This window comes from Silene latifolia, unplaced genomic scaffold, assembly GCF_048544455.1.
Source record: "Silene latifolia isolate original U9 population unplaced genomic scaffold, ASM4854445v1 scaffold_171, whole genome shotgun sequence".
NCBI classification, from domain to species: domain Eukaryota; kingdom Viridiplantae; phylum Streptophyta; class Magnoliopsida; order Caryophyllales; family Caryophyllaceae; genus Silene; species Silene latifolia.
This window is the reverse complement of record NW_027413148.1, coordinates 267489-290209: the sequence shown is the minus strand read 5'-3', so window position 1 is coordinate 290209 and position 22721 is coordinate 267489. Positions and strand designations below refer to the sequence as shown.

General features: G+C 35.7%; 1 non-coding gene across 1 annotated transcript; it reads left to right on the top strand.

Annotated features, from left to right (window-relative positions):
* Positions 1 to 5911: 5911 nt before the first annotated feature.
* On the top strand, positions 5912 to 6018 carry LOC141638080 (small nucleolar RNA R71). Its single transcript, XR_012541987.1, has one exon. It is a non-coding gene; the product is annotated as a small nucleolar RNA R71 (small nucleolar RNA).
* The last annotated feature ends 16703 nt before the right edge of the window (positions 6019 to 22721 follow it).

Here is a 22721-nt window from a genome sequence, read left to right as displayed (position 1 = left end):
GATAAAATGCAAGTTTTTCCTTTAGTAATGAATTATGTTTTAGCATTATAACTAATTTTAGTCACTATTTATGTGATTTTTCATCAAAAATTCATAAATCATGCATAAAGACTTCATTATAGCCAAATATTTTACACACATCTTGTAAAATTGCATGTGACAACATAATAAATTTCCATGACCAGATTCGAAACATAACTCATATTAACCTATTTACCCATTTAAATACGATTTTAACTTGAAAAATCCATATTTCGAGCAATACAACTCATTTTATCATGAAAATTTACAGGCCATCAGTAGATAATATATGTGAAAATATATCCAAAAACCACTGAAAAATACGAAGTTTAGCTATTTTTCGTCCAAAAATGACATTTTTCTCATAAAAATCACATTTTAATGCCAATATTATATAAAATGAACAATAAAATCCATAAATAAACCAAAATGTCCTAAAAATCACTTTGGACCAGAAACTTTTAACATGCAAGGTTATTTTAAGGTTTATCTTCATAAATCCAAATTAATTAGTTTTGTATGTTAATCATATAACTCGGAAAAACTATAAACCGATTTGCATGCAAACAAACTAAGGCTCTGATACCACTTGTTGGAAATCATATATTAAATATTACATATTTTAGTTTAAAGTTTTAGTCATAAAAACTTAAAGATCTTATGCATGCAAAACATATAAATAAGTGTTGAGGAAAACCGTTTTCTTACATTGAATATTTCGGATTAAAGGGCACAAGTAAGGTCTCCTACCTTCACTTGTTCTTGAGCTATGACGAGTAATAGGATAATCCTCCAAAGACTTCAAGTATAGAAGCCACTCCTCTTGATTGCACCCAAGATTATCCCATATCTCTACTAAATAATACTCCCTCCATTCAACTCCACTTTGCAACATTGCTTTTTGCGCGGGTATTAAGAAACGGATTAAAAAAACTATTAAAAGTACATAGGGAAAGGTAATGGTGGGGTTAAAGATATTAAAAAAATATAAAGGTGAGTTTTATGGTGGATTTGTGTGGGGTATGAATGACATTTTTTGTAAATATAGATTTTCAATAAGGATAGAAAGGTCTTTTACATGTCCAAATAAGGAAACCTGTAAAGTGGAGTTGAATGGACGGAAATAGAATACTTGTAAAGTGGAGTTGAATGGAGGGAGTATGTGCTAGATATTTGTTTAGTAGTTTACCTTAAATTTGATTACTAATACTCATATATTACACTAATAATATTAGTAATTTGATTGAACAATTTTGATTGAATATTCTCATATTTTAGATGAAGATTAAAGAGAAGAGAGAATAATGCATAAACTTTTGCATGTATATTGAATGGACAAGTATATTTGATAAGTAGTGAACAAAAGTCCTCTAATAGTGGAGGAGGTGTCACGGTTCAAGGAGGGATAAGGACCAACAACTTGTCCTTCACTTTTCCTTTTGTTCTTATCAAAACCTTAGGCATGTAAGGCTAGGTGTAGACTAGGCATCATTAGCTTATTTTATCTCATAAAATAATTCACCCACTAACACCCATCACTCTCATTATTTCGGTCCATGTACCATAAAATGGACTACCATTTTATTTTGTCAATTTATCATTTGTCACACAATATGTCACATGTAGTATGCTACATGTTATTAATTAATTTTAACGCACATTTATCACATAAATATCATTTTATAAATTAATTATATTACATTCAACAAATTGACTAGTGATACTTGATTACATAAATAAAATGGGTCATTTAATTATAATTCACAACATCTTGTAATTATAATTAACCATTCATTATCATCTCTATTGTTTCACAAACAATAAACAATTTTAGTAATAAAATATTTCAATTACTAAAATAAATCTTATTTAATCCCATTATAATAAGATATCAATATTCTCTCTCTCAAATTGGTTTGTTCAATTTTAAGGAATTGATTAACTTGTATCGTCATACAATTAATCAACTTTACAGATTAGGGCGTCATCCTTTAGGTGTGACCTTAAGGGATCAACTGACCACCACCGTCCCACGACAGTAACGTCAAACTCTAGCAAGCTAATCGTTACCGATTAATGTTGATCAGTTGACTATATAATGAATCATCCCTTACGTATTCTTAAAAATGAGATTTAAACATGTGATTATCATGATCGACAATTGTGATCGCATTATTGTCGGGGACACTCCAACAAGTATGGGGTATCGCTAAGGCTTAAAATCTTACTCAATTCACCAAAAGTGATGCGTCTATTGACATTTGCATGACGAAACTCGATGTGGGTTCTAGTTTCCACCCTTGTAACTTTCAAGGAACTCAAAAATTCCAATGTAAGGGAGGGGTATGTCAATTCTTTCATGGTAAACAATTTACCCTATCCCATAGCCTCAAAGAAGGTTTTGGTTTGTTCAAGAACACCCAACTTAGACAAATCATCTTCACAAATAAACTTTTTAGGCATAACGGTCTTCTTAGCAAAGAGAACAAATTTATCCCTATGAGAGTCGGAAGTGAAAATTACCTCCGGATAATTAGATAATTGCTCAATGACCGGAGTTGTTGATGTTGTAGCTTCCATAGGGGGACCTTGTTGAACCTCCAACCTTGCCTCATGAACTACCAATGCCTTAGACAATTGTTTTGCTTGAAGAGTTTGTTGCCTTTTTGAAAGTGTCTTCTTTGGGGGTGCCTTGTTACCTCCTTTTGTTCTTGCCATTGTTGATTACACCAAAGAGAGATTGAAATCTTCAATTTTTAGTTATGCCCAAATCGATTTAAGATGAAAGAATGTTACTTTGTATCTTAAAAATAGACTCAAAGGTTGAAGATTTTGGTGTTTGAATCAATTTTTGTTGTAAGAGGAGTGATTAATTTTTGTTGTGAGGAAGTTTGGATTTGATTTTGTTGAATTTGGTTGAGGAAATCTTGTTTTGTTGATGTAGAGGATGAGGGTTTTTGGGGTTTTTGTGTAGTGGGTAGTGTTTGAATGAAGAAGAAATGAAAATGAATGAGGGAGTAAGGGTTTAAAAACACCCGTTAAATTTGAAAACAGCAGCAGGGCCGAGCGGATTGGGGTCTGGGACGCTCGGATTCTGCACGATTTGCTTCAGGAAAAGACGCTATGGGACGAGCGTCTTTGTCCAAAGACGAGCGGATTTTTAAATTTGAGACGAGCGGATTCTTCAAAAGACGCTCGGATTCTGTTACAGGGTAATTTCTTAAATTCCAACAGCATAAAGACTAGCGTCTTCTCTGCAAGACGAGCGTCTTATTTCAGACGAGCGGATTCTTCTCTGGGACGCTCAGATTCATCTACAGACCATTTTCTTGATTTTCCACAGCTCAGCCAGACAAGCGGATTGTAACATAAGACGCTCGGATTCTGCCAGACGAGCGGATTCCCTTTTAAGACGCTCGGATTCTTCCCTGTCCACACGGATTCAGGTCCATCCGTGGGGACTGCTTAACCCGTGTCATTTTCATTCTTCAATGCTCGTGTTCTTCATTATGGGGGCACTACAAAGGCATGAATAGCCTAGGCAATTGCTATCCCCACACGAAGTCAAAGCACTACACGTCAATAAAATCATAAGTCCCTCCCTCACTTCTCTCAAAAATGATGAATATCTTGATCAAGGCACAAAGATATAAATCCAAAAATGACAAAAATGCAATGTAAAAATTGAAATGCAAGTTGGGAAGTTAGAATATTTATAAATGGTGGTTTAGGGAGGACGCCACCAAACTCTCATCCAATGTGAGATGTCAAGGGGGCATGTTCAAGGTGTTGTTGATGTTACTCAACACCTTGAAGAAGTAGTCGAAAGCTTGTTCATTATCATGATAAAGATCCTCAATAGATCTTTGCACTTATTGTTCTTCATGATGGTCTTGGTTCATAGCATTACCAATGTAGGGATTGAATATCACTTCGAACTCATCATCCCAAAGACCACAAACTTCGTCTACTTGATCATTAAAAATCTCTTAGAGTTGATAGAGACAACTCTCCTTCTTTCTTGTTTTGGCCAATGAGGCCATCCTCGTCACTTGTTATGGGTGAGCTTTTGAAGCTCTCTTTGTTGCTATTCTTTTGCTCTTTGAATGGAGCATCATCGACTTTCTTTTTCCATTGGAATTCCGACTTCTTCCTATCATCCTTCCGGCTATAGTGATCAACCATAAAGCATGGCTCATGCAAACGGGGAGCTCTCATGGTCTTGTCAAGATTGAATGTTATGCTCTCGTCTCCCACATCTAGAGTAAGCTCTCCGTGCTTCACATCTATCACCGCACCCGCGGTGTGCAAGAAAGGTCGACCTAGAATGATCGGAATATTGGAGTCTTCTTCCATGTCAACAATGACAAAGTCCATCGGAATGAAGAATTTCCCAACTCTCACGGGAACATCTTCCCATATCCCTAACGGTGTATACGTCGATCTATCGGCCATTTGGAGTGTGATGTTGGTACATTTAAGCTCTCCCATCCCTAGCCTTTTACTAACCGAATATGGCATAACACTCACGCTTGCTCCTAGATGACACAAAGCCTTGTTGATCGTGGTGTCGCCAATGGTACACGGTATTGAGAAGCTTCCCGGGTCTTTAAGTTTCGGAGGTGAACTCCCTTGAAGGATCGCACTACTCACCTTAGTGAAGGCGATAGTTTCAAGCTTCCGGATCGACTTCTTTTTCGTAAGGATGTCCTTCATGTACTTTGCATAGGCCGGCACGTGATTGATTAATTCCGTGAAAGGAATCAAGACTTCCAAATTCTTCAAAATTTCTATAAATTTCCCAAGTTGGTCATCGAACATAGGCTTAGCTTAACGACTTGGGAATGGAAGTCTAATCACAATGGGCTCTTTCTCCTTGGCCTTCTCTTCACTTTTCTTTGAAACTTCATCTTTTGTTGGTTCTCCTTCCTTAGAGTTTTGCACAACTTCTTCATTGTCACTAGCTTCCACAACTTCATCCTCAACTTGCTTCTTTGGTCCTTCATACCTCGTACCACTCCTCATGTGAATGGCACTAACTATTTCATGTCTCGAGGGATTACCTTGGGGTGGTAATTGTCCCTTTTGCCTTTGAGAACTCGAAGATGCTAGTTGGGTCAATTGAGTTTCCAACATTTTTGTGTGGGCTAGGATGTTGTTGATGGTGATGTCCTTTGCTTGACTATCCTTTTGCATTTGAGTGAAAAACTCTTGTTGATTCTTTTGCATTTGGAGGACCGCTTTTTTAACATCAAAACCTTGGTCATTTTATTGATTGTATGGAGTTTCATTTTGGTTACGTTGGTTTTGGTTGAAAAAGGGTCTTTGATTTTGGTTTCTCATGGGAGGTGGGGTGTATGGTTGTTGAGGGTTTTGAACATTTTGGCTTTTGTATGAGAGATTTGGGTGAAATTTGGTGTTTTCATTGTAATAATTGGAATAAGGGGTACCACTCTTGTATGCTTGAAAAGCATTCACTTGTTCATTTGTTCCCCTACATTCACTTTGGTCATGCCCCAAAGTTCCACAATTCTCACATATCCCACTTGGGATTGATGAAGATGCTACTATGGCATTAGCACGATGCTTTGGTGATTTTGACGCTTCTTCAAGTTTAGCCATAGCTTTTTCAAACTTCAAGTTAATGGTATCAATATGAGAACTAAGTTGAGCACCCAATTGAGTAATAGAGTCCACTTCATGCTTTCCTCCTCTAGTAGCCTTGCGAGGTCTACTATATTGTGAGTTATGGACCGCCATTTCCTCAATCTTGTTCCAAGTTTGATTATCGTCAACTTCGGTGAACATACCATTTGATCCCATGTTGAGAATGTTTCTTGAGTCTTCATAAAGACCATTCCAAAATTGTTGTACCAAGAACCATTCGCTAAGTCCGTGATGAGGATATGAGCGACAAATTCCTTTGAACCGCTCCCAAGCTTCATACAAAGATTCTTCATCCCTTTGCTTAAAACCCGTAATTTGAGCTCTTAGCATGTTAGTCTTTTCCGGAGGGTATAATTTTTTGTAGAAAGCTAGAGCCAACTTCTCCCAAGAGTCAATTCCAAGAGTAGCCTTATCAAGGCCTTTCAACCATTGTTTTTCGGTGCCGATTAGAGAAAAAGGAAATAAGACCCATCGAATTTGGTCTTGAGTCACACCGGTTTGTGAAATCGCATCACAATAGTCACAAAAAGTCTCCATGTGAGAGTGGGGGTCTTCACTAGGCATCCCTCCAAATTGGCTTCTTTCGACTAATTGGATAAATGCGGATTTGGCAATGAAATTTCCGGTTAAGTGTTGTGGTGTGGGAGTATCATTGGGTAGGTTCTCCTCGGTTGGTACGGAATGTGATGAATATTTAGGCATTGTGGGTTGATTTTGTGTTGGATTTGGTGTTGGGTTCTCCTCACCTTCTCTTGCAAAAGGGTTGATGAACTCAATAGTATTTGTTTGAATATCTACAACCTCACCTATACCTCTCAAAGTACCTCTAGCAAGTCTTCTATTGGTTGTCAAAGTCCTTTCAATTTCGTGATCAAAGGGTAACAAGTTACCTTGTGATCTTCTAGACATGCAAAATATCAAACAACTTGAAAACAATTAGAACAAACATTGAGGAGTTTTACTTCCCCAAGGCAAAGAGAGACACAACTAATAACAATCTAAGAAAATCAAATCAAGTTAACACCGTCCCCGGCAACGGCGCCATTTTTGGTCGTACTCACTTGGAGGTTTTGTTTTCGGTTACTTGTCGTTAAGAGCACCTAGACCAAAACAATATTTATAACTTCACAAACAACTCTACTATTAGTAAAGAGGCAAGTAAAGGTCGGATCCCAAGGGACGGGTATTGATGTAGGATTTTCGATTGCAAGTAGCGGTGTCTAGGGGTGTCACAATTTGGGTTGACATGAGAAGATCACTAAACTAAATAGCAATAAAAGTAAACAAGCAAGATGATTAAAATGAGATGTAAACAATTGATTAAAAGCACTAGGGTGTCATGGGGTCATAGGGATTCATGGGAATTGATCATACAAACATGTTCTCAAATTATAAGCAAGCAATTATTATTGTGATGGATCGAGTTGGTTTATATCTTACAATCCTAGGAAGGTTTGGGTGCCAGAGCCGAATTGATTAGATTGTACAACACCTACAAGTCGACTTAGTCCTCCTTACTCAACTATATGCATGGTCTAATGAGACTCGAGTTGGTTTATGTCTTACAAGTCTCATTGAAAAGGTAAGTGATGGGTAAAAAATGCAAGGATTCATAGGCTCGCATTTCATCAAACATAACATGTGCATAAGTTGAGATCACAACAAGCAAGCAAATAAACTATGAAAACATATTAATTTAAGCATGAATCATCCCCCATGTTGATTTCCCCTAATTACCCATTAACCCTAGTTAAGGAAACTACTCACTCATTATCAAGTTTAACATGTTAACAAGGTTGTCAATCACATTAACAAAGCAAAACATGATGAATAAATGAAGATGATTAATAATAATTAAAAAGGGATTAAGAGAATTATACCTACTAATGATTCCAAAATAAAGCAAAGAATAATAGAAGTACTTGATGATTGATTCGAAGGTTGTCAATCTCCCAATAATAACCCAAATAATCTTCAATTACCCAAAATAAAAGATGAACAAAAGAGAGATTAAGGAAATGAGATTTGTATTAATATTTGATTAGAAGTTGATTACAAGATTAAGAAGAGATTAGAATGATATAAACTACACTAAAGATTGATAAGAAGAACATGATTATATAATTAGACTAATGGGGTATTTATAGTGGGGATTAGGTACACAAATTAGGGTTTGCTAAGGGCTTAAATGACGATTAAGTCTTTGAGGAATCGCTCCTCTCAAAGGAGATGCCGGTCTCCTTTTTGTCGGTCTTTCATAAATATGCGCATCTTTCATGGAGCATGAAGAAAGGACGTATGGGACTGTAAGGGAATCCGAGCGTCCAAGGTGTCGGGACGGGCGGATTCCTGGTGGGTGGATGGGCGGATTGTTGGGCAGGACGAGCGGATTGTGGCGTTGCTGGACGGGCGGATTGATGGAGAAGACGCTCGGATTCCCCTCGTCTTGGACGTGCGTATTCTTGGTTGGACGGGCGGATTGTGTCACAGCTCCCTTTTCTTCTTTTCTTCTTCCAATAATCCTCCGGGATTTAGTCGGGGATGCAAGGATTTCTTCATCATTGCCCATCTACTATGATATGTACAAAAAGTCTTCTAGTCTTGTCTTCTCTTTTATGCTTGGTCATTAGATTCGATCAATTTAGCTCTATTTTGCCATGAAAATGCAAGGTTTGCACTCCTCTCCTACCAAGGCAACAAACCTCAAAGAATATGCAAAACAAAGGACTAAAGATAGTAAATGACCCAATTATGCACTAAAAAGCATAGGAACGAGGCTAATTCGGGGACTAAATGTGCTCAAATAATGGTCACATCAGTGTGCAAAGTGGTAAAGTCTAGGGGTACCACATGAATTTTCTGTAAGAAATATCAATAATCACAAAGAATTCCAGCTCCACGGCCTTCATCAATGGCACTCCCCCTTAGCTGGTGACACGTCTTCACTGACATAGTCATCGGAAGACAAGCAGAAAGACGGAAGAAGCAAGATCTTCAGAAATATCAATAATAAAAAAGAATTCCAACCCCAGGGTCTTCATCAGTGGCACTCCCCCTTACCTGTTGACATGAGCTTACTTACAAATTCATCGGAAGAAAAGCATAAAGACGGAATAAGCAAAGAGAAGCTGTCTGAATAAGGAAAGAGGAGCTGTCAGATAGTCGGAAAAAAAATAAAGTAAAAAATTAATTAATAAATAAAATGAGAAAGGGAAAGATATTGATAATATAGATATAAAAGGTGAATGCGTAAGAGGAATTAAGGTAGAGGATGTGGAAAAGAGTAGATCAAAATAAGTATCAACAGGAAGAAGGAAAAGTACACGTAAACCAATTAAGACAGTCACCTGGCAACCTAAAGACGCTAACAGTAAAGAAAAGACCACGTTAAAGGTACTGTAGGCAAGAAAACTGTTGGGAAATGTGTCCTCAACAATAGTGCGATCACATGATTTAAATATCATTATTAAATCTCATGCCAAGAATACGAAAGGGATGATACATTACATATATAGTCAATCGGTCCACACATATCGGTAATGATTGGTCAAGGCTAGAGTTTGACATTATCGTCGTCGACGGTGGTGATCAGTTGATCCCTTGAGGTCACACCTAAAGGACGATTCCCTTAATTGAAAAGGTTAATTAGTTGTATACCGATACAGATTAATTAATTCCTTAAAATTGAACAATTCGATTTGTGAGAGAGAATATTGATATCTTATTGTAATGGGATTAAATAAGATTTATTTTAGTAATAAAATGCTTTGTTGCTAAAATTATCTATTGTTTGAGAAACAATAAAGATAAGAATGAATGGTCAATTATAATTACAAGAAGTTGTGAATTATAACTATATGACCCATTTTATTTATGTGATCAAGTATCACTAATCAATTTGTTGTATGTAATTTAATTAATTCATGAAATGATATTTATGTGATAAATATACATTAAAATTAATTAATAACATGTAGCAAACTACATGTGACATATTGTGTAACAAATGACAAATTGACAAAATAAAATGGTAGTCCATTTTAAGTATATGGACCGAAAATGGAGGGTGTGTTAGTGGGTTTTGGTTGTTTTATTTTATTTGATAAAATAAACATAATGATGACTACTCTTGACTAGCCTTACAACCTACACCACTTTCTTACACACCTATATTTTTGATAAGAGTAAAAAGAAAAAGCAATGATGCTCCTTGGGCTTGAGTTGGGCGGCCACACTACTCTTAATTGAGTAGTGTTGGTTCTTTTCTATTCTTCTTACACTACCATTCAATATACATGCAAAATGTTCATGAATTTTCTCTCTTCTCTCTCCTTAATATTCATTAAAAAGATGAGCATTTGATTCAAATTGTTCATATAAATTACTAAGATTACTAGAAGTAGTATATGAGTATTAGTAATAGATTTTAAGGTAAACTACAATACAAACATCTAGTACATGTTTATTTGTGGGATTAAGGGATTGTCTTGGGTGCTACTAATTGGAGAATCTCTACTTTGGGATTTTGTATGTTCATCCATTATAGGAAAGCTCAAGAACTAACAAGAAGGAGATCTTGTTGGTGCCCAATATGACCGAATTTCATGGTGAGAAAATGTTTTCTTATCTTCTTTTGTTCTAGTTTGCATGCATAAAATCCAACTTTAATTTTATGACAAATTAAATTAAAACATATATGAGTATGTTAGTATTTATATAGATCTACATTTCCTTCAATCGGTATCAAGAGCCACGGTTGTTTGCATGCAAATCGGTTAAAAGTTTTTCCGAGTTATAAGAATAACAAATAAAACTTGTAAAATTTATGTTATTATGAGATATCACGAAATTAATTAATGCATGTTAATATGTCTGGTCCTAAAATGTTTTAGGATATTTTGGTTAATTTTGCGGATTTTTATTGTTCATAATTTACAATAATGGCATTTAAATGTGATTTTATGAGTAAAAATGTCATTTTTGGTCTAAAATTAGCTATACTTCGAATTTGCCATTGATTTTTGGATATGTTGTCACATATATTATTTTGAGATAACCTGTAAATTTTCATAATTTTTGGACTTGTTATGCTCGAAAAATGATTTTTTCATTATTAAATTCGGATTTAGGTGAAAAATAGGTTAATATGAGTTAAATTTCGAATCTGGTCATAGAAAATTAATATGTTGTCACATGCAATTTTACAAGATGTGTGTAAAATAATTGGCTATAAATAAGGCTTTTTGCATGATTTATGAATTTTTGAAGAAAAAATAGCATAAATAGTGACATTATTAGTGGAAAATTAATTCAACATAATCTATGACTTAAGAAAAACGTGTAATGTTGCATTTTATTATCTTTTTCAGATCTAAAATTGAAAAGTTAATGAAAATAATTTTTCCATGTTTTTATGATTATTTTATTAAAAAATCGATAAACCGCAACATTGTTTTTCCGGAAAAATTTCGAACTTTTTAACCTAAGATTTTGAACATTATGAGTGTCATGGAATTTTTCCAGAATGTTCATGAATTTAAATTTCAAATTTCAAATTTATTTGAAATTTTGTGATTTATTTGAAGTTTATGGCTTATTTTTGTAATTTTTGGTCCATTTATGAACAATTTTATAAAATATGGGTTAATTATGGTCAAATTATTAGTGAAGACTATATTTTGAGTCCTAAGAGGTTAGGGTAATTAACTTATGCATAAATATGAGTTTATGTATTTTTGTGATTATAAAAATGTTGAAATCAAGCAAATCCGTAAAAACCGAGTAATATACGATATTGGCTAATTAAAGGCGATTTAGCATAAAATTGAGCATGTTCATACATATTGTAATGCTGCATTTTCTTTATGATTGTCATAATTTTAATTTATGTAATTTTTGAATTATGTAATTTTACTTAGTATGGCCTTAGTTTTTAATTGGTATTTCCCGAAATGTATGGGAATATCGATTCGGTTGTAATTTTTATTGTGATCTCGTATCACCGTTTTGTAATTTAATAGATTTATTTTATTTTAGTTACAAATGTATAATAGGAAATTATGTAATTTATTATGTAATTTTTATTCATTCCGGAGTTCCCAAAGACGGATTTCTTCAAGAATGGCGATACATAAAGACGGTGTTACCTCGAGATGCGTGCCACAACCGAAGTTCAAGGGACCAATGGAGTTGGTTTCCGAATATGTAATAGTTAAATAGTTTTTCTATTTTAGGAAAGGCCATACTAGGATTTATTTATTTTTATGCTTGCATTTTATTTTATGTCGCATGCATCGCTAAATCGCCATAACTAAACATGCATTGTCATTTTATCGAGTTTATCAACCGTGTCAATTCGAATTATCGTAGTTCACCGCTTTAGTTCACTTAAAACGTGATAGATAATAAATTGACATGACCTCTCGCTAAAATAATTAATTGAGACATAGCCTTACCAAATAGTAGAAACCATGAAAACCTATTTCGCGAGGGAGTGCGCTCGGCTACCCCGGGGTACAAACCTTGTTACGTAGGGGAAGTGGGTGATAAATGTCTATCCACCGAATTCATGTTGATAAAGGTTGCATCGGCTACCCCGTGCCTAACTTAATGTGGGTTTGGATAATGGACACATTTATTCGAAATTTGGATTGAACTCAACAAAAGTTATTGATAAGGGTTGCATCGGCTACCTCGTGCCCTTGTTGATGTGTTTTGGGCTATAGATAAACATTAGAGTAATTTTATCAACCAAGAGTTCTAAAAGTAGAATCGATTAAAAAGTTAATCTACCGAGTTATATTGATGAAGGTTGCATCGGCTACCCCGTTCCTAAGTTGATATGAATTTGGGTCTTGGAATCATTTATCATAGTTGGGTAGAGGTCACTATGTAAATGCTATACTTGTTTTTCAAGTATTAATAAAACGATAAATGTTAAGTTTTCCAATATTCCGTTTTTATATTGTTCTATTTCTTTACCACAATTCATATACGATATCATTTCGTTTTTGATTCAAAACTCCATTAAAACATCGTAACTAAAGACAAATATGAATTTGCTTCTAAAACCTCATATGAACCATTGCTAAGGATCTCTTGTAAAGAGTATAGATTAAAGTTATTCATTATCAAACAGGTTTTTGATTCTTGACTAACACATCTACTTACAATGGATTATTTTTCATGTACTTAAATGAATTAAGTACCTTGAAGCGATAAATTGTTTTGGTAATTAGTTTTGTCAAGAATTCGTAATTGACCAAAATAACGCAACCACTTCAATGAAAGTTTTAAGACTAAAACGAACAAATGAAGAGTGAATCTTCATGAATTCAATTTTGCTTCTCAAAGCAAAGACTCATTGAATTAAGTTGGAGCATTCTCTTAAACCGTTAAGATGAGGACGAGGTTCAAGAAGTAAGGATTATAATGGAATTGATAAAAGGTAATGTTAAAGGTAAAGTTGTTGAGAATGACGATACTAAACCTATCAATCCCGACCGATAAAGTTTCCATTGTCCTAAATGTTTGACACAAGAAAGGAAACTACCCCAAATTATTGAAGAATCAACAAGTTAGTTGTGGGACATCTAATGGGACCTTCTTCGTTAAATGTTTATTTGATTAAACATAATTTTGCTAGTATTACTTCGTCAATATTAGAAACCGGTGGTGGTTTTCATCATTATGTTTGATACATAGGATGATTAGAATATGACGACTAGCAACAATGAAGTCAAGAAATAGAGTCATTGTGTACTAAATCTAGTTTTCGGGTTTGGAGTTGTACTTAATTGTGACTATTAAGTACATAAACTCTAAATAAGAATACAATTTGTTAAAGATACAAAAGAGGTTTCACTTTTGTGACCCTATACACCATGATTTGATGTATGGCTAGCCCATCATCAAGGTGATTATATTCTAAACCAAACTAGAATAATATATCATTAAGATGATGCAAGACTCAAAATTGGTAACCCAAGATTAAACCTTAAAATTTTGGAATGATGAACGCAAAGAGTTATCGAGTACTCTTGAAACCACTAGATTGTTAATGGTATATGCGTATCTTGTATTCAAAGCAAGATGTCTCGTGCCTTTTGGTTGAAAAGGAGATCGAGGTTATAAATCATTGATCCATAATAGGTTGATCATTCTCTTTTACCAACGATTTAAGTTGACGCTAATGTGTTAACTTAATAAGGTAAATAGAAAATCTTTAAAGAAGTTTAAAGAGTTAAAGAAATCACGATTTAGTCGTGATGGGATTATCAAAGTGGAGACTTTGATATAAGCCAATGGAAATGTGATCTAATATCACAAGTTAATCTCTCTTAGCACGCATTATGAAATAATGTGTGATTGGATAAGAAATCAAACGCTATTCGATATGGTTTGGACTTCAATCAAGTTACTTTGAGTTACTTGATTCTTTTGGGGATTTTATCATTTTTGTCTAAATTATTTTTCCACTAAATCAAATCATATGAGATATGAAATGGTAAGGGTACCATGTTTGTAAGTTTTCACAAAAAACAAATGCTCATTTTTCCCTTTTCAATTATCACGAGTACACCGGGTTTGTGGCTCGTGAAGCTGTCTTTCTAAAATGCAAGTTTATTTCTAGAAGACAGAGTGGGAGAAAATTATTCAAGAGCCACAAAGAATGTTATGTCGCAAGAAACTTGTATTTCTTGGCTACATGAGACGTTTTGTGTAAAATATTCAAGAGCCACAAAGAATGTTATGTCGCAAGAAACTGGTATTTCTTGGCTACATGAGACGTTTTGTGTAAAATATTCAAGAGCCACAAAGAATGTTATGTCGCAAGAAACTGGTATTTCTTGGCTACATGAGACGTTTTGTGTAAAATATTGTTTCTTTAAAACCTAGGAGGTTAAATTCGTCACTTGTTAAAAATGATGAATTCATGCTACTTTTAAGAAAGAAAAGAGCTTATAACTTACAAAAGAAATTGTTTGATTTAAAGTTGATTACTTCTAGAAAGTAATGAACATATGACTTACATGAGAGTGTTTAAGTCACAACTCAATACAAGACTTAGAGTCATAAAAATCCGAATCAAAAGGGCTTGATTAGTGACAAAGGGTTTTGCACTAATAAAGAGATATTTCAAAGCAAAATTGGTTGCAAAGGGTTTTGCACTAATTGAAATGATTAAGTCTATTTGGATCTTCTTAGGGATTGTGTTTCATTATGAGGTTATGAAATACATAGCGAGTGAATCTAAAACCCACTTCTTCAATAGAAGCAATGTATTCAATACATGTCATAAGTTTTATAGATTCTTGCAATCCTAAGATAATGTGAAACTTAAGAGAGGATCTTAAGTAGGACATCAATGAGTTAGAATCAACATTTTGATCATGTGATAAAACATTTCTCGATAAGTCGAGAAGTTGTGTTTATACATGGAGTTTAGTGGGAGTTACGGAATTTTTAATTAGTCCGATATGTGGATGACATATTGATCATTGAGAATGATTTAAGACTTTTGGAGTATTATAATACATCTTGAATATCTGGATTTATGAAGATAAATCCACATGATATTAGCGTCAAGAAGAAGTCTTATGTTGATAAGATTCATGACTAGTTCAATTAAATTGAACATATTTGATTGATTTCATTTGCTTCCGCTGCCGAATCAATTAAAAAGAAATGATGTATAACACTTCATATGCTTTGAGTATGATGAACTGTTTTCAAAATCGAATTTAAGTCATCTTTACCAAGTAAGCTATAAAGATTACCCTTAAGTGCTTGCAGAAGCATTAAGGCTATGATGCAAAGTGTTTATGATGCAATTTTGTGTAAGGGTGTTACACAAGTGACAATTGACAATTGAGATTGCGCATGGTTTCTGACAAAACCATAATCAAAACACACTAGGATGGTTAAGATACCATTGTGGCAATGTTAATTAAGAAGTAGATTTTCTAGAATCGTTCTAGGCAATAAAGAACAGTGAGAGATTTTTATAACGGAAATTGAGTACACTTGCGATCATGAGATGTGCAAGAAACATGAGTCCCGCACACTTGTGAAAACAAAGGGGAGCTATTCTTAGGCTAGAGGGCCTATGTCTTGATTGGATCTCGACACGTACTCAGAAAGTTTTGTAATGCAAATGTATACATTACAAAGGAAAACGAGTATGTAGTGAGGTTGAGTAAGGTACAAGAAATTGATAAAACCTACTAACCAAAGCCTTCTCAAAGGCTAAACATGATGAGTCATGTCATTTCAATTGAATTGAAATGAACAACTATGTACAAGATCAAATTAGATTATAGAACATGAAATAGTAATCAGGCATTGACTATTCATATGTGATAATCGCATTTGTCGTTCGAGTTTTACTTTAAAACTCTTTTATTATACTTTGTTACATCCAAACGGGTTGTAGAGACAATTGAACCCCGTTAAAGTGAACACGGATTAGCATTGTATTCGCCCATAGTCACTTATATGAGGTGACGTCTCGAAGTGACTAGAGTGTGATGCGATTGATGGCAAGTTCAAGTGTCATACAGTCATGTGAGATGACTAGTCGATCACATAGGCAGACTGTTAGGAACACTTTGTCGGGCAAAGACCTCTTATAGAGTTCTGGCAAATTTTTAAAGCCTGGTCGTGGCGAGAGCTACTATAGTATTCTAATGAGTCGATTCTTTGACTAAAGACTATTCGCCTAAGATGGCACAGTTTCAGATTAACTTTGATTTGTGTTACTACGACCTTCGTAAATGGGGTCAAATGGGCATATTTTGGGTTATGATGGCTGTGGCTAGTCGAAGGGAATAAGTGCGATAGGAATTGTCCACCCCCTTGTCAGGGTTAAAACAATATCTCAGGGCCACTCGAGGAGTAATGAACTGGAAATGCGTGGCCACGCTCGGAAGGTATCCATGGTGGATAAATTCCGGTCAATCAGTTATTCTCCAGATCGAGGAAACCACTCTCGATATGATCACTTGCAAGTACGACCCGAAAGACACCTTGCATTGAGTGGGAGATAGTAATAGGACAAGAGAATTGGTGACGCACACTTGTCGAGGACAAGTGGGAGATTGTTGGGAAATGTGTCCTCAACAATAGTGCGATCACATGATTTAAATATCATTATTAAATCTCATGCCAAGAATACGAAAGGGATGATACATTACATATATAGTCAACTGGTCCACACATATCGGTAATGATTGGCTGGCTAGAGTTTGACATTACTGTCGTGCGACGGTGGTGATCAGTTGATCCTTTGAGGTCACACCTAAAGGACGATTCCCTTAATTGAAAAGGTTAATTAGTTGTATACCGATACAGATTAATTAATTCCTTAAAATTGAACAATTCGATTTGTGAGAGAGAATATTGATATCTTATTGTAATGGGATTAAATAAGATTTATTTTAGTAATAAAATGCTTTGTTGCTAAAATTATCTATTGTTTGAGAAACAATAAAGATAAGAATGAATGGTCAATTATAATTACAAGAAGTTGTGAATTATAACTATATGACCCATTTTATTTATGTGATCAAGTATCACTAATTAATTTGTTGTATGTAATTTAATTAATTCATGAAATGATATTTATGTGATAAATATACATTAAAATTAATTAATAACATGTAGCAAACTACATGTGACATATTGTGTAACAAATGACAAATTGACAAATTAAAATGGTAGTCCATTTTAAGTATATGGACCGAAAATGGAGGGTGTGTTAGTGGGTTTTGGTTGTTTTATTTTATTTGATAAAATAAACATAATGATGACTACTCTTGACTAGCCTTACAACCTACACCACTTTCTTACACACCTATATTTTTGATAAGAGAAAAAAGAAAAAGCAATGATGCTCCTTGGGCTTGAGTTGGGCGGCCACACTACTCTTAATTGAGTAGTGTTGGTTCTTTTCTATTCTTCTTACACTACCATTCAATATACATGCAAAATGTTCATGAATATTCTCTTTTCTCTCTCCTTAATATTCATTAAAAAGATGAGTATTTGATTCAAATTGTTCATATAAATTACTAAGATTACTAGAAGTAGTATATGAGTATTAGTAATAGATTTTAAGGTAAACTACAATACAAACATCTAGTACATGTTTATTTGTGGGATTAAGGGATTGTATTGGGTGCTACTAATTGGAGAATCTCTACTTTGGGATTTTGTATGTTCATCCATTATAGGAAAGCTCAAGAACTAACAAGAAGGAGATCTTGTTGGTGCCCAATATGACCGAATTTCATGGTGAGAAAATGTTTTCTTATCTTCTTTTGTTTTAGTTTGCATGCATAAAATCCAACTTTAATTTTATGACAAATTAAATTAAAACATATATGAGTATGTTAGTATGTATATAGATCTACATTTCCTTCAAAAACAGCCTAAGACAAGCAATAAGAATCAGGAAAAACCTCTATGCCTGCGCTGAAATCTGTAGTGCTCAGCAACATAAAATCTGAACCAAAAGGTGATTCGACATGTCAAAGGTCGCCCAAAAGACACCCTGGTAATCTGCAAGGTAAGCAAAGAAAGTGTCAAAAATAAGGGTCCTCACTAATGACACTATACGCCACGTGACCGCATATACACAGTATACTACCAGGGAAAGATAAGCAAGACGGTTTTAAAAATTTCAGACACAATCAGTACCAGACAAATAAACCAGTGGAGATCAGGCAAAAGAAATAAAAACTTGTGGTTTGGCGTTACCGATTCAATCAGCAACCTCAAAGCATTGCTAAGATCAGATCATCGCTCCCCTCCAGATGCGCCAGAACTGTAATACCAACAGTCCAGCACCCCTTAAGTTCAATTAAGATCAAAATAACAATCAGCAATTAGAAGGGACATATAAACAGCAACTTGAAGGCACTACAAGCAACTAAGTGTTCGGCTTCAAAGTACAACAAGTAAGTAAAGCATATGTAAACAAACTAACACAATTAACGAAAAGAAGAAAAAAAACCTTTTTGACTGCTCTTGCATCAGTAACATTTAGCACCATAGAGTTCGGTATGAAGAGGTCTTGGACTACATGAAGCCCATGAACCTGAAAGGAAACTACAAGGATATGAGGAAAATAAGGAATGTCTTGAGATCTTCAGAAATATCAAAAACCACAAAGAATTCTAGTCTAGGGCATTCATCAATGGCATTGCCCTTAACCCGTGACGCGTGTTCACTTACCAATTCACCGGAAGAAAAGCAGAGAGACGGAAAAAGCAAAGAGGAGCTAGCGGATAGCCATTTGGGTTGTAGCTAGGGCGGAAAATGCAACACATAGATTCTGCCCCCATGGCTTCACCAATGGCCCCTCCATGCCCTGTGACCACGTTTACAAAAAAAAAAACCTACAAGAAACGAAGAAAGACGGGAATGGAAATAACAGGCTCAATCAACTCTCCCCAACTAAACCAGTTCAAATAAAGCCATTGAAACCAAGGCCGATGCTCTATCAAATAAAAACTCCAAATAAGCAAACTAAAAACACATGAAAACCTAAACTAAGCGGCAATACCAAAAACACAACAACCCTTGAACGCACCATTCAAAGCAATAGCCCTAGTACATAAGCACCTCCTAAAAGCTAAATAAGCTAATGCAAACTACAACACCATGCTCATACCAAATCTAGCCCCAAGATCACGTCCATAATTCGAGCCTCAGGATCTTTGCAATAATAATGAGATCAAAAATAAACACAATAATAATAATAATAATAATAATAATAATAATAATAATAATAATAATAATAATAATAATAATAATAATAATAATAATAATAATAATAATAATAATAATAATAATAATAATAATAATAATAATAATAATAATAATAATAATAATAATAATAATAATAATAATAATAATAATAATAATAATAATAATAATAATAATAATAATAATAATAATAATAATAATAATAATAATAATAATAATAATAATAATAATTGTAATGGTTGTAGTAATAATAATGCAATAATAACAACAAATAACAATTGAAAACAAATCTAACAATAGCGTATTCAAATTGTAAGACACTCCCCAAAAACGAAATTGCCAATCAATAGCAGAAATAAGTAAAACCCCAGAAAACAATGAGTAAAATAACTATCAACGAGATGAAGGAAAAACGATAATGGAAATAAGGAAAAGCCAGAAAACAACGAAGAGTGGAATAATCAACAACAAAAGAAGAAAATTGATAATGACGTAACAAAAAAATAATAACGAAAGCAAATTGAAATAAACAAAAAAATGGAATTCGGAGAAAATGCCTTTGAGAGGATTATCGATGATCGATTAGAGTTGCTAGGTTTTGTTTACGGAGTTGTATTGAGAAGTGAGAAGAGAGTTGCGGATGAAAATGAGTATTTAGAAGTTAGAATGATACAAAGAATGAGAACAAAAAGCTGTGGCTGTGAGTGAGGGAGAAAAGGAGGGAGGAGATTTAAAGGGGTGGAATCCAACGGTAGAGGAGGGAACTTGGTTGACACTATGCATAGCTACAGTGCCACAAAGTTCCCTCTTTTTAAGGGCTTTCTTGGAATCAATGGAATAATGCGGGGGTAAACTTTAATTGGGTGATAACTACTGCGGAAGTTAATTACTTGGGTAATGAGTTCATTGATGATATGTTTCGCATATAAGGTTAATGTATTACCCCTTCATGAGGGTAATAGATTCATGAGGTGAATAATTACGCTCATGCCAAATGTAAGGAGCTGCACTTTTAGCCGCAACAATTCCTGAGAATTGCACACGCGATCCTTTCACTTCAAGCCCTTAGATTTCTTCTTTGCACTCATATATTTTCATTTCTGTTTTTAGTTTCATTTAGTAATCCAAGATTACTTCCTGCATGCCGAATCTTGGAGTCCTGTTTTTAGTTTAAGATACGTTTTTAGATGTTTTCAAAATGTATCGCTATTCTGCACAATCAATTTATCCTACTACAGGACTCAAACTCTTAAATTTGCCTCTATGAGAGGTGCTAGTACATCGAAACCGCTTCTCATCCTTAAGTTTGATATTGCTTGTTACTTGCTTTCAATAATCATATTGCTTACTTTTATTGCTTCCGTGTGCCGGACTTTGATAATCGTGGCGAGGATTCCCGACACATGCCAACCGAGACCGATTACGAATGCATTAGTGATCCTTGACTAGTGCTTGACGCTCCCGCTTGCATTCTTGTCATGTGTTATATTGGTGTGCGCCACGTTCCGGCTCAAAGTCCTGGACCGTGACATTTGGTATCAGAGCTCGGTCTTCACGACGAGCTGTTGTATACGATGATGGGAAAGACCGCAGAAGCGAGTGGGAACAAACGAGAAACCAGGGCCCGGGTGTCGGCCTTAGAGAAGCTACTTGAAGAGAAAATTCCGTATTTGGAAGGACTCGTGGCGAGTCTCGGAAGCACTCACCAAGTCGCAGATAAGACGGTAAAGAGGCATGAGGCTCGCTTTGAAGCCGTAAATAAGACGATAAAGGAGCATGAGGCTCGGTTTGTCGCTGTAGAGGCATCGATCCCGCGTGAGTTCGCGGAAGAGAAGGGCTATGTCCACGAGAGACTCGGATAGCTTGAGAACATGTGTAACACATTGATGAAAATTGCCGCAGACAGGAATTTTGGGACTCCCAAGGTGAAGCCGCCTAAACCTCAAAAGTATAGTGAGGCGAGAGATTCGAAAGAAGTTGATAACTTCCTCTTCGACATGGAGCAATTCTTCCGAGCAAGTGCCCTCGACGAGACGCTGAAAGTCACTACGGTGAGGATGTACCTAATCGATGATGCCAAACAATGGTGGCGCTCCAAATACGCCGAGATTGAGGCAGGGAGCGTGGTGTTGGAGTCATGGGACGATTTCAGACGACTCTTTAAGGAACTATTCTATCCGGAAAATAACGAATTCCTAGCTCGAAGAAAACGCAAGAGCTTGAAGCATACATGTTCCATCCGAGAGTATGTAAAAGCCTACTCGATGTGTATGCTGGAGATAACTGATATGATCGAGAAGGATCGCGTGTTCGAGTTTGTCGATGGTTTTAAGGAGTGGGCTCAATGAGAGATCATGCGACAGAGACCCGAGTCCCTCTCCGCTGCAATGACCACGACCGAGAGACTAGTTGATTACTATACCGAGCGTGAAGCTGCTCAAACAAAGGTATTTCTGCGACAAGTGGAGGCAACCCCAGATTTGGAGGAAACACTTCCCAAACCAGAACTCTTCCTACGGGAAACTACCGATTCCGTCCAGGAGGAGATAATAGAAGGTGGGGGAAAGCTAATTCCACCCCAACTTCCTCAAAAGGGAGCACGTCGGAATCGTCTACTACTAGGAACCCGTTTGCTTGTTTCTTATGTAATGGACCACGCCAAATGTCTGAGTGCCCACACCAGGGGGAGTTCAACACTCTCCAGAAGAACATATCAATGATGTCGATGAAACTAAACCCCAAAGGGACGGACCTAGAATCAGACATAAGGGACGATAAGGAGTCTAGTGAATAGGGATAAGTGGCGCGGATGGGCGTGGTGCGCATAATGTGTTGAATGGGAAAAGGCATCGACCATTTTGTGGCCAAGTCTACTGAGCTCATGTATGTGGAAGTACGAATTAACGGAATTTGCACTCATGCCATGATCGACATGGGAGCCTCCTACAGTTTTGTCACCCGGGATGAAGCAAAACGGGTCGGGATAAAGCTAAACTGAGAAGTAGGTGGTATGAAGGCTGTCAACTCCAACGCTAAGCCGATCCAGGGCATAGCCAAAGATGTAAAGATTAAGATGGGTGAACATAGCAGAAAGCTCAACGTCACCAGTGTCCCGATGGATGACTTAAAGATCGTCCTCAGATTGGATTTTCAAAAGCGTACACCGACCATCGTGGCACCCCACAATGGTTCCCTTATGATGGTCGGGTCAAACCCTTGTTTGGTGAAGGCCGTGGGAGGATATTGCAAGATGAAGGGACCCC